The sequence below is a fragment of the Gavialis gangeticus genome, unplaced genomic scaffold (genome assembly GCF_001723915.1).
Source record: "Gavialis gangeticus isolate Ggan-Ray unplaced genomic scaffold, GavGan_comp1, whole genome shotgun sequence".
Classification (NCBI taxonomy): Eukaryota; Metazoa; Chordata; order Crocodylia; family Gavialidae; genus Gavialis; species Gavialis gangeticus.
The window spans coordinates 46,148,394-46,164,207 of NW_017729025.1; the positions used below are offsets into that span (position 1 = coordinate 46,148,394).

The 15,814-nt window shown below is 45.7% G+C and overlaps 1 long non-coding RNA gene across 1 annotated transcript in view; it reads left to right on the plus strand.

Annotated features, from left to right (window-relative positions):
• LOC109299452 overlaps positions 1-14,844 on the plus strand; it is a 25,045-nt gene extending 10,201 nt beyond the window's left edge. The window contains exons 2-4 of the long non-coding RNA XR_002097855.1: positions 8,371-8,522; positions 10,274-10,357; positions 14,701-14,844. This is a non-coding gene — a long non-coding RNA (uncharacterized LOC109299452). The remainder of the gene's footprint in view (positions 1-8,370; positions 8,523-10,273; positions 10,358-14,700) is intronic.
• Positions 14,845-15,814: the final 970 nt, after the last annotated feature.

Consider the following 15,814-nt stretch of genomic DNA (forward strand, 5'->3'; position numbering starts at 1 on the left):
GAGCTGGATACATTCCTGAGGGAGGGGGGAAACCTGCTCTCTCTGCCTACGTGACTGGTATCAACTACCTGGGTGAGGGGCTTCTACCTGGTGGGCTAGAGTCTGCTTGGCAACTAGTGATGTATTTCAAATTGGTTGTCCAACAGGTGCTGGCCTCCATTGGACCAGGTGAATGAGGTCACAGGGGCTATATAAGTTAAGACTGCCCAGGAGGAGGGGGCAGCAGCCATGTGGGGGACTCAGACTTAGAGAGGACCTTTACCATCTGAAACTGGCTCTCTCCCCCATATCTCATGAGCTAGGAATGGCCTGCCTCCAGAGGGAATCTCCAACAGCCTCTGGATGATGCTTGTGAGTAAGCTACTAGAGATCTGATTAGATATCTAGCTGGCAGTAACTCAGATGCGTGATCAAAAGGCTACCTCAGCTACCCCTGCGTCTTGGGACGCAAGAATACTCGCTGGCAGCTAGGAAAACAGCACGTGGAGGGTGGAACACAGAACCCGCACAGCTCATCAGCTGCCTGTTTATACAGCTGCAGCTGGCCGGTGACATCAGTGCTGAATGCTGGCCGGCTCAGATAAAAATGGCGGCGCATGCTGCAGAGCCGGAGGGAAGAGGGAGAGTGCTGTTGCCGAGGTCCCTGCAGCTGAGACGAGCAGAGGCACAGGACCTGGAGAACAGGAACGGCCAGGACAAAAGCGAGGAGGAAAGAGAGGAGCATTTCGGCGACGCTGCGGATCCGGCGGCAGAAGGATGCCTGGATCACCGTGGAGGGACAGCCGAAGGCACTCCGAGAGAGATCCAACCCGAGGGAGAGGGACGGCGAGGAGTCCGGATAGAATTGCAACTGGAGGGAACATGCCTAAGGGGATGAGGCAGCCAGTGTCCCAGTGAAGTGCGGGGGGGGTAGTTAAAGGGGCAGTACACCCAGTTTTGTGTTTGGGGCTTCCCTTTTCTTTCTTGTTGATTTTGGTTCTACCCCAGGCCCCAAGGGATATAGGAGGGTAGCCGACCCGCACTGTGGACCAGATAGTGTTGGTAGGGGCCCAAGTAGGACCCGGTCAAGGGTCCCAGGAGCGAGACATCGACCAGCTCGTTGCCGCTACACAGGAGGCATGAGGCCGGGATGTAGGGGTGGCGGAGCCCCTAGAATAACCACCAGGAGGAACCTTAGGGCCAACGAGCATGCCCGATGAATGACCCCGGACACTGAGGTCAAGTCGTGGCAGGCAAGCATGGGGTCAAGGATTCGGGCAGAAGTCACCAGCTCAGGCAGAGGCACGAGCCCAAGAGGTGCGTAACATCCATCACCCAAGCAAGAGAGGCATGAGAGCAGCTAGTTGAGTCCCGGTGGCGACATCCTGTAATCAATAAAGTTCTCCTTTGTGACTGGTGTAGGAGAGTTATTGAGGGGTGGGTCTAAATTATGCCTAAGAGGCCCCTTAGGTTTGCGGACTAAGCGAGACTTGCCTTTTTGGCCTCCGATTTGGGAAGTGCCCCAAGTGCCTGTACTGAGTCGAGTACTCGTAGGACTATTAGGCCTGTGTTTCCCTGAGGACACAGGGCCGAGACAGTCCCTTCTCAGGGTGGTGGCAGCTTACGTTAAACCCTGGCTAGCGAGTGTGCTCCAGGAAGGGGGTCAGCTGGACACGAGGCACCCGTAGGGAGGCACTCAGAGCCTGGAAGGTGGTCACGCACAGTGACGTGGGTGCCTCAACACAGGAGCGCCCCCTACTGGCCAGCCACACAGGGCATCTGTCAAGGGGCGGGACAACTCATGCAGCCCTCATCAGCTCACCAAAACTTGTTAAGCAGCCTTCCACCAGAAATAATTGCCTACCTCTGGTCTAACTAGTTCTTTTTGATCAAGTAAATATCCTTTAATCTATAAAATATTTTCCTAACAGAAAACTAAATCAGTACCAGGCTTTAATTAACTAGATAGTAGCTGCAGAAATATTGTATAAAAGGCCTCTCTTTCCCCATATTAGGGATTTTAACTTCCCTGTGTTCCAATTTACAGACATTTTCCCATACATTTTCCATATTCCAATGGATATTTTTATGAAGTTAATAAAATCATATGGATTAGAACAATGTGTATATATTGTCTGGGGTTGGATTCAGGTCTACTGAAGTCCCTTCTGACCCAAACATCTATGAATCCCAAACATCTATATCTGTTTAAATATATAACCATGGGAGGGAGAAAGATATCTAAGTTGTGTTTTGTTTTGTTTTTTTAACTCATTACCTGTCCTGGAATTTTCTAAATTTAAACATATACTTTAATCACACTATACAAACATATATGGTTTACTGTTTTAATGCTACATAGATAGACTCAGTAGTACCTCGTAACTTTCTGAAGCTTGTTTGTATAATAATGATATGGTAAGAGAGGAGGGAAGAACATGGAAATATCTTGTAAACTGAGCAACTCAAAGCTTTATTATTATTTATGTAACATCACTGAGTGCTGAGCAGAGGATACTTGATCCCAACATATTTTCTGCTGTAAAGAAATGAACAGATTGGGTGAAGACAGAGGATTATTAGTAGCTATTTATAATATCATGACTTCTTAAAATCTCTCCTCTTCCAGTGAAAAGTGATGTAACCTGAAAAAAAGTATCTGTGTTCGCATGTGGCCCATCTTTCCAGAACAGTCATGGAAAATCCCTTATGACTGGATGTATTCCAGCTACTAAATTCTATAGGATATTCAAAATATATATGAGGATTTGGTTTTTTTTATTAAATTCTGTCGTCTTTTTTTAAAGTGTAATTTCCACAGAAACTATAAACTGTAAAGCCCTGTTGTTGTTTTTTTCTGCAGAACACTGGCAAAAATCAGCCTTTACCTGTCATTACCACTATCACAAAGTGTTATCAAAGCCACTACAGTTTTTTTCAGTTTTTAAGTTTGTTGGAAATTATGGGCGCCTATATACATGCTCTGGGTTTGGCAGGAGGGGGCCGGGGGGATGTTTTAATTACAGGAGCTCTTAGGAGCCACCATAATTTAAAATGTATGCAGCGCCTCATGTATTCAGTGTCCCACATTCAAAATGGCCATGGGAGCACTTTAACTAAGTTCATTTTAAAAACTTTATTTAAAGCACCAATGCTGCCATTTTGAAACTCAGGGATGCTGAATATACAAGACACTGAAGAACGCTGGAACATTATGATTAGAACACTCCAGCAGACTAGAATAATCGAGTATACTCCAATGTATTCTAATCAGAATTCTTCAGAGCACATGTAAAAGTGCCTATTGGTGTTTCAGAAATGGCTGGGTGCTAAATATTAAGAACTGATGCTTTCTTTGTGCTGAATATTCATGTTCAGCAGCAATGTTCAAATAAATATGATTATGACTTTTGTTCTCTATAATAATAATAATAATAATATAAAAGCTTTGTCTGCCTGTCTGTCTGTCTATCTGTTTGTCCATAATACTTTATTTGCACTCTGATTGGCTGACAGAATCAACCAATCAGAATGCAAATATAGCATTCAGACAGGAGGTGGTAGCACAGTGGAGTACCACCATGATGGTGGGGACACAGGGGATGCAGTGGGAGTAGCTGCCCTGCTCCCTGGAGTCAGCGGCAACAGAGAACACAAAATGGAAGTGGCAGCAGCAGCACAGGGAGGCAATGGGGTTGGGACAGCGGAGGGGGTGAGGTCAGCAGCGCTGGCCTGGCCCCTCCTCTCCCTGCAGGTAGTGAATATGGAAGGCGGGGCTGAGGCCAGCACTGCTGGCCTCACCCCCTCTCTCTCCCACACTGCTTCCTCCTGACATGGAGAGGAAGTAGAGGGCCAGCGTCTGGTGGAGTGGGGGTTAGGGGGAGTGCCCCCCCGGTCTGTGGAGGAGGCATCAGCATCAGCGTGAGAGGGAGGCAGTGTCTGGGCTGCCATGGCAAAGGGTGGACAGGGGGAGCGGCCCCAAACCCAAACTGCTGGGGGGAATGGGGTCCAGCCAGAAGCGACCGGGCGGGGGCGGGGGAACAGGGTCTGACCCAAATTGGGGGATGGGGGCACATGAGGAGAGCGGGGGTGCAGGGCTGGATGCTGGGCTCTGTCCCCACCAGTCGCCCAGTTGGGGGTTGGGGGAAGTATCCCTGGCCCTGAAGCAGTAGGGGCCAGGGTGGGAGGAGTGAGCCTGGCATTTGTCCCCAACTGCCCCCCCCTGCCCCCAGCAGGTGATGGGGCAGACCAGTCAGTGCACTGAACCTGCCCCCCCATGGCAAGGCCAGGGCCACTAGCCCTGGCCCCCTGACCCTGCAGGCAGCAGCAACCAAGCAGATGGAGGTGCGGGGCCAGCAGGTAGAGGGTGGGCAGCCCAGCCCCTGTTCTGAAGCAGTGGGGGAGAGGCACAGCGAGCCTGTCCCCAGCTGCCCCCACCCCCCACTCCCCATCATTCTTGACAGGCAATTGTCTAGTAGTAGTAATAATAATAGTAATAATAATAATAATAACTATTTTGTCAAGTTATATTTATTTCCAAGTGACTTGTGTGTTTCACATTTTGCAATATTAATTTAAAAGTTGACCCACATATTGTTGGCTCCTTGAGGAGTGGCCCTATTTTAATCCTTTTAAGAGGAAAGCATAAAGTGCAACTGGTGGCATCTACACATGCTCTTTTCTGCAGAGTTGACTAATTAACTCCACCACAGGATAATGCTGCCTGACACATGTACTATCCTACAGCAGAGTTATTTACTCTACCACAATGTATGTGTACACATTGCTAGGGCTGGTTGGGGCATGAGGGTGCTACAGTACAGGGGCTGCTTGCCCCAGCCAGCCCCTCTAACACATTGAGCCAGGCAGGAGCAGCTCCAGGATAGCAGGCTGAACCTTCTGGCCTCCTACCAGCTGGGGCTGCACCACCTCAGCTCAATGTGCTGAGGTTCTGAGCACATGTGTAAATGTTGCTCCCAGGAGCAATAAACTCAGGTGCAAACTGTAACAGAATTTATCAGGCACACTAATTTCACATGTAGAACTGCCTACAGTATATCAGAGGCCTGATAATTGCCAGGACCATACGGGTTCAGACCAGTGTAGCATCTCAAGAGTATCTCAGGAAAGGATGGCAGAACTGGCCATAAGACCAAGTGTTGTCTGGAAACAACAGCACCCTACTGAAATATTATTACAGATGCTGGGCAAAAGCAAGTAACAAGATTTTTTTCTCTAAATGCTAATGGAATATTTTGTAGCAGCTGGGCAATTTTGAAACACTTTTTGTTTATACTGTTCTCAAAGTTATTGTGAAAATAAAGATTGTTCTTATATGTAATTTTGTTCCTATAAATGAAAGGAAACACCTTAGACATGATTGACAGAAGGAGGCTGCAAAACACAACCTGCACTCCAGATGCCTGTTAGCACTAGTAGAGGCTGGAGCGCTCATGAAGGTATAATGCTTTTATCAGCTGGACTGAAGATTTTTGCCCAAACATTTCTATAAAGGGCAACCCTCTCCTGAGGATCAGCATTAATTAATCATAGAGGTGTGGGTGTCATACCCAGAAATCTGTTTCTGAAAGAAAATACCACCCTCCTCTCCAATCCTTCTTGCAACTACCCTTCTACTTTGATAGAAATTCAGTTGCCAGTTTAGAAATTAATCAGATCCAAGGAGTTTGATGGAGATCTGCTTCATTTAGTTTCTGAATGGATCATCACTGCAAAACACAAGTTTCTACAGACTCCAACAGCTGGTTCCAACTGACTCAAGCTAGACCCTTTCAAGCATGCTGTTCTCCATACCTTTTGGCCTCAGATAAATATAAAGGTACTAAAAATTAACCCAGGCAAGAATTTCTTAGGGTAATATCTTTTATTCAACCAACTATATAACTTGTCCAATATTATACAAGGAAGTTGTTGCCTTTCACATAATTTCTGGACCATCGTGGGTACAATCTCAGTCTTACACTACCACAATATGAAAAATTAACCATTACTATTAGGATAATACAGAATTACTTATTCTCTGTTACTCAGTTATTTATAACTAGTGTAGTAACTAAACTAACAGAAATTACTTTCTGAGATGCCTTGCATGATTGTATGGACTTTACTAAAAGGATCTTCACTATGTTTTCCAATTAGTAATCCTATTATTACTAGTAATCCTATTATTTCTGGCTGTGTCATGTCCTGGCAGCCCACCCATCTCTCATACCTTCTTGGGTAAAATGGATGACTTGGTCCTTTTAACTCCCTCACTTCTGGAATGTGGAGATAGGACAAGCTGCTTTTCCACGTGAAATGTCTACTGTGAAGATGACCATGTATGCCTCTGGGGTTTATGATACACCTTGTGACAGACTGTGGTACTATTTATCATATTTATGGGTTAAATGTGTTTATGTTACAACTAGTAAAATGCCTGTGATGAATGATGGGGCAGAGGGGGGCCAGGGACAGAGACCAGCAAGGGGGCTTAGTGCAAGGCTGCATGGAGGTGACATAGTGAGTGGCTACGAGGTGTGACATGGGGAGTGGCCATGGTGCAAAGAACACTTGATGGCTATGTTGTATTAGGAGAGGCTCTGGGGTGTGGTGCAGGGTGTGCAGGGGGTGGGGGGTGTTGCATGGCTGCAGCTTATGATGTGGGGAGTGCCTGCCGGCACATAGGGGACATGGAATGGGGAGTGTCCACAGCAGGGGGAGTGTGGGGCTTGGCCCTGGGGTGGCACTGGGTGTGCAGGGGGATGTGGTGAATGGATGCATGGTGCAGGGGGTGATTGGCGTGGGGAGCAGCCAAGGCATGTGGAGCACCTGTCAACTGCAGCCATTTGGCATGTGGCATGGCCCTGGAGTGTGGCAGAGGGTGCATGGGAGTGTGGCATTCAGGGGATGGTGGTGTACAGCTGCAGGGAGCTGTGCAGGGAGTGCGCGTGTGAGGAAGGGCCTTACTCCACAGCAGTGTGCTACAACTGGCAGACACTGCCCACACTCAGTGTGATGCCAGAGGGGCCATTGTGCTTTACCACAGGGTACTGTGCAGGGAGTGGGTGGGGGTGTGTGCCCTACCCCACAGCCATGTGTTGCTGCTGTGTTGTCTCCACCCCCGTGCCCACTCCTTTTGGGACTCCCTGCTGTTGCGTGCCATGCACCACACCCCCACGGCAGCCACCCACACCTCCGCACAGCCACGCCCGCTCCCCTTGTGGCAGCCTGTAGCCACATGCACTGCCATTGTGCGGTGTGTGCCCTGCGGCTGCAACTGGCAGGTGCTCCCCATGTGGGGGGGCCATGAAGCGCAGGGAGGGGCATGGCATTCATAGAGCAGATCGGGGCCATGCCTCACCCCATGGCCATATGCTGCAGCCAGTGGGTGATGCCCGCACCACCCTGCTCACTCACCTCAGGGCTGTCTGCAACTGCATGCCATGTCCCCCGATGGCCTGTAACCAGCTGGTGGGGGGGTGCACCCTGTCCAGCAGCCGCATCCTACAGGCAGTGGGCGCTGCCCATTCTCCATATGTCCCTTCCCCATGCAGCACCCTGCAGCTGCACACCATGCCCCACCCTCTTCCTGCACACCCTGCCACCCGCAGCCTTGCAGGTGCTCCCAGTGCAGAGTGGACATAGACATGGCACATGGGGGGCATGGCTTGTGGCTCTGTGCAGGAGGACATGGTGTGTGGGCACAGGGTTCCACATAAGGAGAGAGCAGGGGGATTGCCATGCCCCGCGGCTGCATGCTGCAGCCGGTATGTGCTGCCCACTCCTCCCTGCCTACTGTCCTCATGGCCCCCTGGAGCTGTGCAGGGCATGCTCCCCACCATGGCTTCCTGTGTGGCACCTTGTGGCTGTGTGCCCACACACCACACCCCCACACAGCAGCAGCTAGCTAGTGCTCCCTGTGTGGGTTGGTGTGACTTGCAGCCATGTGGGGGGGAGGGGGCGTGGTCCCAGAGGGGGCATTGCATGCTGCCACAGGGTACCATTCAGGGAGTGGGTGGCAGTGGTGCCCCATCCTGCAGCCATGTGTTGCTGCTGTGTTGTCCCTGCCCCCATGCCTGCTCCTTTTGGGGCTCCCTGCTGTCATGCTCTATGCCCCCCCTGCACAGCCATGCACCACACCCCCACAGCAGCAAACCACACCTCCACACAGCTGGTCCCCCAGTGCGCGCCACAGTGGGGAGCACAGCCTCGAGTGGGGAGTACAGCAGGGAGCTGCCCTCACTTCTGCCTCTGCCTGTCTTTCTGTCTGTCTTAAGGCTCTAAGACGCTCATGAGCAGCTGGCGTAGAGCATTATGGACAGACAGGTGGGAATGGTAAGGCTTTTATTATATTAAAATAATGATTTCAGCTGTTATGTTATGTTTCAGTTTCCCTGGATGAGTTGGAGTGCTTTGAAGCAGACTTATGAGGATCTGCCTAATTGCTCACGTAAGGGAAAATGAACCATCCTGCAAGCAACAAACCAATCTGCATACACCAACAAACAATGGATTCAAGACCAAGCACTTGAAGATTTAGGGTAGTGCTGTCTAAACAGATGGTCTTAAAGGAAGTGGGGGGAGAGAGGGAAGGTAGGACAAGAGGAGCCTGAGACTCTTGAGAGAACAGTTGGAACTATTTATTTGACAGTGACTATCTAGGAGTTAATCTAGGTTTTGTGATCCACTGTATTACTGTTGATTAACAAATACTGTTTTTGTTTAAAAAGAGCTGCCTGCTTCACTGTGTGCCCCAAATCTCCTTTAAAAGGAAAAGTCTCTCTCCAGCAGCTAGGCCAGAAGTAGGTTTCTGAAGTGAGTATGGATAATGGGGATAGGAGGAGTGTCAGGGACCAAAAGGCCAGACCTCAGAATCTAAGAAACCAGGGGATCACTCACTTTAGAAGTTATGCCTAGGTATGGTTCATAGGGTACTCCAATAGACTGTGTAAGGCTAGGGTCCCAAGCAAGTCTGACCAAATTGATTTCCCTTTTTAATAAGGTGATGGGCTCTGTGGATGGATGAAGAGCAGGACATGTGCATTCCTTGACTTTAGCAAGGCTTTCAATGCTATCTCCCACCAGATTCTCATTTAATAAGCTAAGGAAATAGACACTCGAAAAAAGTACTCTAAGGATGAATACATAACTGGCTGGATGATATGCAAAGAGTAGTCATCAATGACTCAAATGTCTAGTAAGGATAAGGTATTATGTGGGCTTCCCCAGGAGGCTAGGAGACAAAAGGAAGTGATTATTCCCCTCTATTCAGCATTGGTGAGGTCACACCTGGAATACTATGTTCAGTTTTGGGCCCCTACTACAGAAAGGATATGGACATATTAGAGAGAGTCCAGCAAAGGGCAACAAAAATGATGAGGAGGCTGGGGGACATGACTTATGAAAAAAGACTGAGGGAACTAGGCTTATGTAGTCTATGGAAGAGGAGACTGAGATGGGACTTAATAGCAGCCTTCAACTACCTGAAGTGGCATTTGAAAGAGGATAGAGGTAGACTATTCTCAGTGATGGCAGTTAACAGAACAAAAATAAATGGTTTCAGGTTGTTGCAAGGGAAGTTTAGGTTAGATATTAGGAGGAATATTTTCACTAGGAGGGTAGTAAAATGCTGGACTGGGTGACCCAGAGGGGTGGTGGAAGCTCCATCATTGTAGGTTTTCAAAACCCAGCTAGACAAAGCTTTGGCTGGGATGATCTAGTTGGGGATAGTCCTGCTTTGAGTAGGGGGATGGACTAGATGATATCCTGAGGTCCCTTCCAACCCTAACTTTTTATGATTCTAAACCATTAATGATCTGGACAGTGGAATTTGCTGTACACTTAACAAATTTGCATATGACGTTGTAAGGGAGCACAGTTGTGCTACCTGGGGCTGAGTTGTGTCTCTGTTGTGACAGTAATGTTCTGCTCTTTAACATTTCCTGCCATGCCTTTGATGGTTAGAAAGGTACTAAACATTTTGGGAGACAAAAGCTTAGTTAAAGTCTCAAGAGGCCCACTTGTCTTTTCAGGGCTCCACCATTCCCAAATTCTGCCCTAACCACACCAGAGGCTCCGGCCTTGTTGTTGTTTGCCTACTAGACAGAGAGTCTGGTCTTAGTCCTGTGAACCCCCTAGCTGGGGGTCTCCTGCTAATTTGGCTGCTTGCTCCATTCTTCCCCACACAGATCCCAAGAGAGCTGTCTCTCTAATCCCACCCTTACTTTCATTGCTGAAATAGACTCACCTCTCCTGGAGGTGTAATCTCATCCACATCTATTCTTTCTTCTAGGGTCCCAAAGCAGTTCTCTTTACAACTTGGGACTGGACCAACTAACAGGGTGGTGGCCTCCATCACTTCACTGGCTCTCCTCAGGTAAGTCTGGGGACCAAGGCTTTCCTCCAAGCCTCAGCATTGGTTCCTATTTGTGTCTTCTCTCGGTGTCCTATTTATCTGCACCTCTCTCTCCTCTTCTCTGGGCTGACCCCGGCTGTCCCTTCAGCGTCTCTTTAAATTCCCTTTCTTCCCCACCATGTCCCCCATGGCAGCATCTGATTCACTGTCTTCTGGACACAGCTGTTTTTCTTTTTCAACGTGTTCTTTCTCTTTTCTGGCTGCTGTGCCATTTTTCTTCACCCAGATTCAAACTCTGGCAGCTGGGCTTGCCGTGGCAGCCTTTGAATTGCCGCAGCCCCAGCCCCAGCCAGTTCCTTTAATTAGGTGGGACACGGCATCTTTCCCTCCTCAGCTTGGCTTGGTTTCTTCAGAGTCCTCCGGTAAGTTTCGTTTCTTTGCTTGACTGTGGCAGGGTGTCTTGGCCACCCAGTCACAGACATCAAGTTGGGTTGAGTTGCAGATATTTCAAAGGGTAGGATCTAGAAATGGTCCAAAATCAGTTCAACAAGAGCAAGTGCCAAGTCATGCACTTGGGATGGAATAATTGCATGTAGGAATGCACACTGGGGAATGACTGGCTAGGCTGCAGTACTGCGGAGAAGGATTTACGATTAGGGCTGTGTGAAATTTCACCGGCTGTTTTGATTCGACATTGTTTCAACACATTTTGAGCTCAAAACAGCAAAATTAAATGGCCAGGTGAAACGTCGAAACGGTGAGGCTGTTTCAACTCAAAATGAAATTTGAAACAAAACACTGTTCCATTCAAACCTTGAAACTGAAGTTGAAACGGAACAGTGCCGTTTCACAGAGCCCTACTTGGGGTTGCCAACCCTCCAGGATTGCCCTGGAATCTCCAGGAATTAGGTATAAATCTCCAGAAGACTACTGAAAGTCACCCAGGAGATAAATATTAAGCATTCATTAAAATACATATTAAACATTGAATCCAATTTATACAGTGGCCCAGTGAGTTTTTAAAATGCAATAGCAATGCACATTTGCCTTCCTGACATAATTCTGCACACTGTAATCTGTAACTGATATACGCAAGCACATGGACATGTTCGTGTTGTGTATTATGGGCACGCTGGTGTTCTGGAAAGATTCGAGAGAGCTGGCAATCCTAGAAGGACCTGGGAGTTACAGTGTACTATAAACTGAATGAGCCAACAGTGTGTTGGGTTTCATTAACCTGAGTGTCTCTTGCAAGTCAAGAGAAGTGATTCTTCCTTTCTAGTCAGCACTGGTGAGGCCTTGCCTGGAGTATTGTGTCTAGTTTTGGGTCCCACACTCAAGAAAGATGTGGACAGTTTGGAAATAATCCAGTAGAGACTGATATAGGGATTAATCCTGCCTGAGGCAATGAATTGGACTAAATAAGCTATGGAGGTCCCTTCCAGTCTTACTTTTTTATGATTTCTATGAAAAAAGGGTTCAGAGGCCTGGGAAATATCACTTAGGAAGAAAAGCTTCTTTGTGTGGATAAGAGAAAACTTAGGAGGATTTCATATCAGTGTTCAAATGCTTCAAGGGTGACTGTAAAGTGGATAGTGATAGACTGTTTTCTGTGGTTGCAGGACTAAGATCAGTGGCTTCAACTGCTACAGAAAATAATTATATTGCATAGTAGGAAGAACTTTCTGACTATGAGAGTGGTTAAGCACTGAACAGGGTACCTAGAGAAGCTGGGGAAATTTTCAAGAGCTGGTTAGATATACACTTGCCTGGGATGATCCTGCCTTGGATGTGGTGTCAGAGTAAATGATGTCATGAGGTCTCTTCCAGCACTATTTTCCTATGACCCTAAGTTCTCCTCTAATGAATCTGTGACACACCTGCAACAATTGTTTTCCACTCTCATGAAATACTAGCAGCTCCAATGGATCTACACCCTACGGAGTATTGTTTTTATTTATTTGTCTCATAATATATTGGTAAGTCCCCAGTGACACTGAGATCAGGCATTCTGCTTTTTATTTGTTTGTTTAACAAAGTATCAGCAGGCAACAGCCCATACTTCATTAGTGATGTTCTATAATTTAACAGTGCTAAATATGGAACAATGTCTGATTTCAAAGTCTTTTAAGTAGGAGTTTTAGTATTTGAATACCATTTCTTTGGATTGAGAACAATTAGTACTATCAATTATATGTCTACATCCCATACTTCATTGCATGTCCTAGGGAACTATTTTTTCTTATCTGGTATACTGTGCCTAAGAGAAAACATAGATTTGATAGCTCTCAAAGCATTTAGTAAGGTTATCTCAGGGAAGTAAGAATAATAGACTACGATAAATACAAGTTTTTTTTGGGGGGGGGAGGGGCACGGTTCTGCCAACATGAATAAATATATTCCTACTGTGCTCTAGGGTGCCAATTTTTCCTATACTGTTGATGTGGGTTTCTTTCACTTGATTTGACCTATGCTTGACTTTTATTTTTGGGATATGTAACAGTCCTTAATAGAATCCTCAAAATCACTGAGATCTGTATAAAACATTTCTTAGATTTTAGAAATCTATAAATGATTGTTATATATCCCTCTAAACGGGTTTTTATAACACTTTAGGACTTACCGTCTTGGTATATTTAAAACAAAATCTAACACAAGAGCTCCTCTTAAACTATACTAAGAACTTCTCTTAAACTGAAAACAGATCCTGGGCATCTGGTGTTCAAAGCACCCTGTACTATAACCATAATTACTTTTGAAGGTTTTCATCCTCAGCAGCAACTCTGATAATCACAGGCTATATCTCACCTCAGACAGGAAAATATTCTGTACTTCTGGCTTTACATGTACATGACTTAGACATGGACTTTGTTATACTTCTCTTTTGCCAAATGCTTTAATAATTTTTTCGTAATGACTTAATTTCTCCCTTGTTAGTATTCAGTTTACATATCCTCCATTTATAGTGTGCCAACCCTGCAGCCCCAGAAACTGGCACAAGAAGCAATAGGAAGTTTCCACTTTTATATAAAAAACATAGGGGTTAGGGTCACAAGCCAAAGGGTCTAAGGGAGGGAAGGGAACAGGTAAAAGGTAAAGAAACATCAACCTTGTGGTAACATACACTCAGCACCTTAGTTTCCTCCCCACATCTCCGGAGATGTCCCCGAACAAGCCTTTAATCTCTAGAGTGCTCAAACAGCAGCCTGCAGCTGCCCCTAAATCCAAGTTCAGTTCCTTTAGTCCACAGTCCTGGCTGACTGAGCCAGTGAGATCTCCAGCTCCACTGTGCGCTTCTCTGTGTAGAGCTGACCAGGTTCCCCGTGCACGCTGCTCTTCCCTTTTACTTCAGCCTCAAACTTCCTTTTGCTTTTCCCCTTTCCCCCCCAGGGGGTTTCAGGGACTTGCAGTCCAAATCAACAGTCAGCACAGCTCTGCAGACTGCCCCCCAGTTCCTCCATTACAATAGCTAATAAGTCTCCAGTTCTTCCATTACAATAGGTTTGATAGGCCTATGTTGCCAATATCAAGAAGTGGTTTATGGCAAATTTTATCTAGATTAGGCCTATAAATAAAAATATGAAACTCTTTTCTCCCTGTCTCTTCACCTCAGGTTGAGTGAATTTTCTTAGGAGCTTTACCTGTATGATACACTTTTTCCAATCTATTCCCCACACTATTAAGACCATCTTTATACCATAGAAGACACCCTCAAATATGTTCTCAGTTGTTCTGTCCCCTGCTTCTCTAATGGCAGCAATGAAAACAAAGGAATGGTATGTTTTTAACCCATTTAAAGCCTTTTTTTTTGGTATTATTCAAAATTGTATATTTTCCAGTGTGTTGTTTACTCATATATTGAGTTCATATACTTGCTTTCTGGGAATAAGCTCACTGCTACAAACTCTGTCTTTTAGCTGTTTACCTTCTACTGCCTAGAGCCTTTCCTTGCATACTAATATCACTATTTCTAGTATCACATTGTCTTGTGCATCTTTGTCCTACTTAAAATGCCCCATTTTCTTTCAGGTTAATATTCTATTCATTTTCTCCTGCAAGCTTGTCCTTTGCTTCTATGAAAAATTCCTCTGAACTAATGATGTTGTCTACAGTCTCTTGTTTATGCCTTATTCCTACCTTGCCAGCATTTGAAAACTTTTGCTAAATGATATAATCCATTACAGTTCTTGCATTTTGTTAAACCCAATGCTACATTGTTTTGGACTGTGTTGTTTTTCACAGCATGTGTAATTCTATACGCTGTTCTCTCCACTGGGTGACTTCCTTTGACCAACACATTCAAACTGTAAGTTAAGGGTTAATTCTGAGTCTTATGGTAATATTTCTGACTATTTTTGTTGCAGATTCCAATCATGACTTGCTTTCATCAGGGATCCAGTTTTCCAACATTACAAAATTTCTTCTTCAGCCTCAGATCATCATCAGTTCTTCTATGTTTTCAAGAGTAAAAGAACTTTTTGGTTTTTTTTTTTTCCATTAAAAATATGCCTTTGCTACGTTTCATTTTTGTATTGCCTACATTGTTCTGCCTGAATTGTTCCTCAGATTTGTATAATGTGGTTTCATAGGTAGTTCCTTCTGCCTAAGTTAACTAAAAAAGCATTAAGGATATTGGATGCTTCACCTGCATCTCTTATCAGAAATAGCAGTATCTTTTGTTGGTGCCCATTGCTTGAAGACATAAAATACAGCTCTTTTTAAACTGTCTTTAGCTTTCTTTTACAGTTCCAGAGAATTTCAATTCTGATAGCATTTTAAATTCCTTCATTAGTCCACTCTAGGTATTTCTTAATTTGCCCTGATCCTTATATTGTGTGTTGTTCACTAATGACCCAAAACCAAGGAGTCCAACAGAGGTCTACTTAATTCCATTTTAAACTGAGATCAGTTCTGTGTCTTAACTGATCCACATGTTGTACCACAAGCCTTTGCATCACATCATGACTGCTTTCTACTGGGTCATGCCACAGAGCCTCTTAAAAAGACATTTTCTTACAGATGCTAGGCAGATTTGTAGAAGTATTATGATATAAACACCTAGCTTTTAAATAGCTCTTTTCATCAGTGAACCTCAAGGTGTTTTGTAAAGATTTCTATTTCTGTTCCTGTTTCATACATGGCAAAAACAAGAGAGGCACAGTGAGATGAAGCAATTTGTCCAAGGTCACCCAGCAGGTTGATAACAAAGCCAGAGCCCAGGTTTCCCGTGTAAAAGTTAAGTAACTTCCCATCTATGCTGCTTCAGCAGTAAGTAACTCACTGCTGTAGGATTTGCACAGCCTGCTTCAGTCTCATAGTTCTCCACTGTAACTTGAAGAGTATTCCTTTCCTCTATGGAAATCCTTTTTTGGGAAATCTCTCTGCATGAAGCTCAGCTATTCAGCCATGGCAAGGGGACAGAATTTTGCCCTATGTGATTAAGGTTACAGTATAGCTAGACCAAGACTTCAGTCAGCT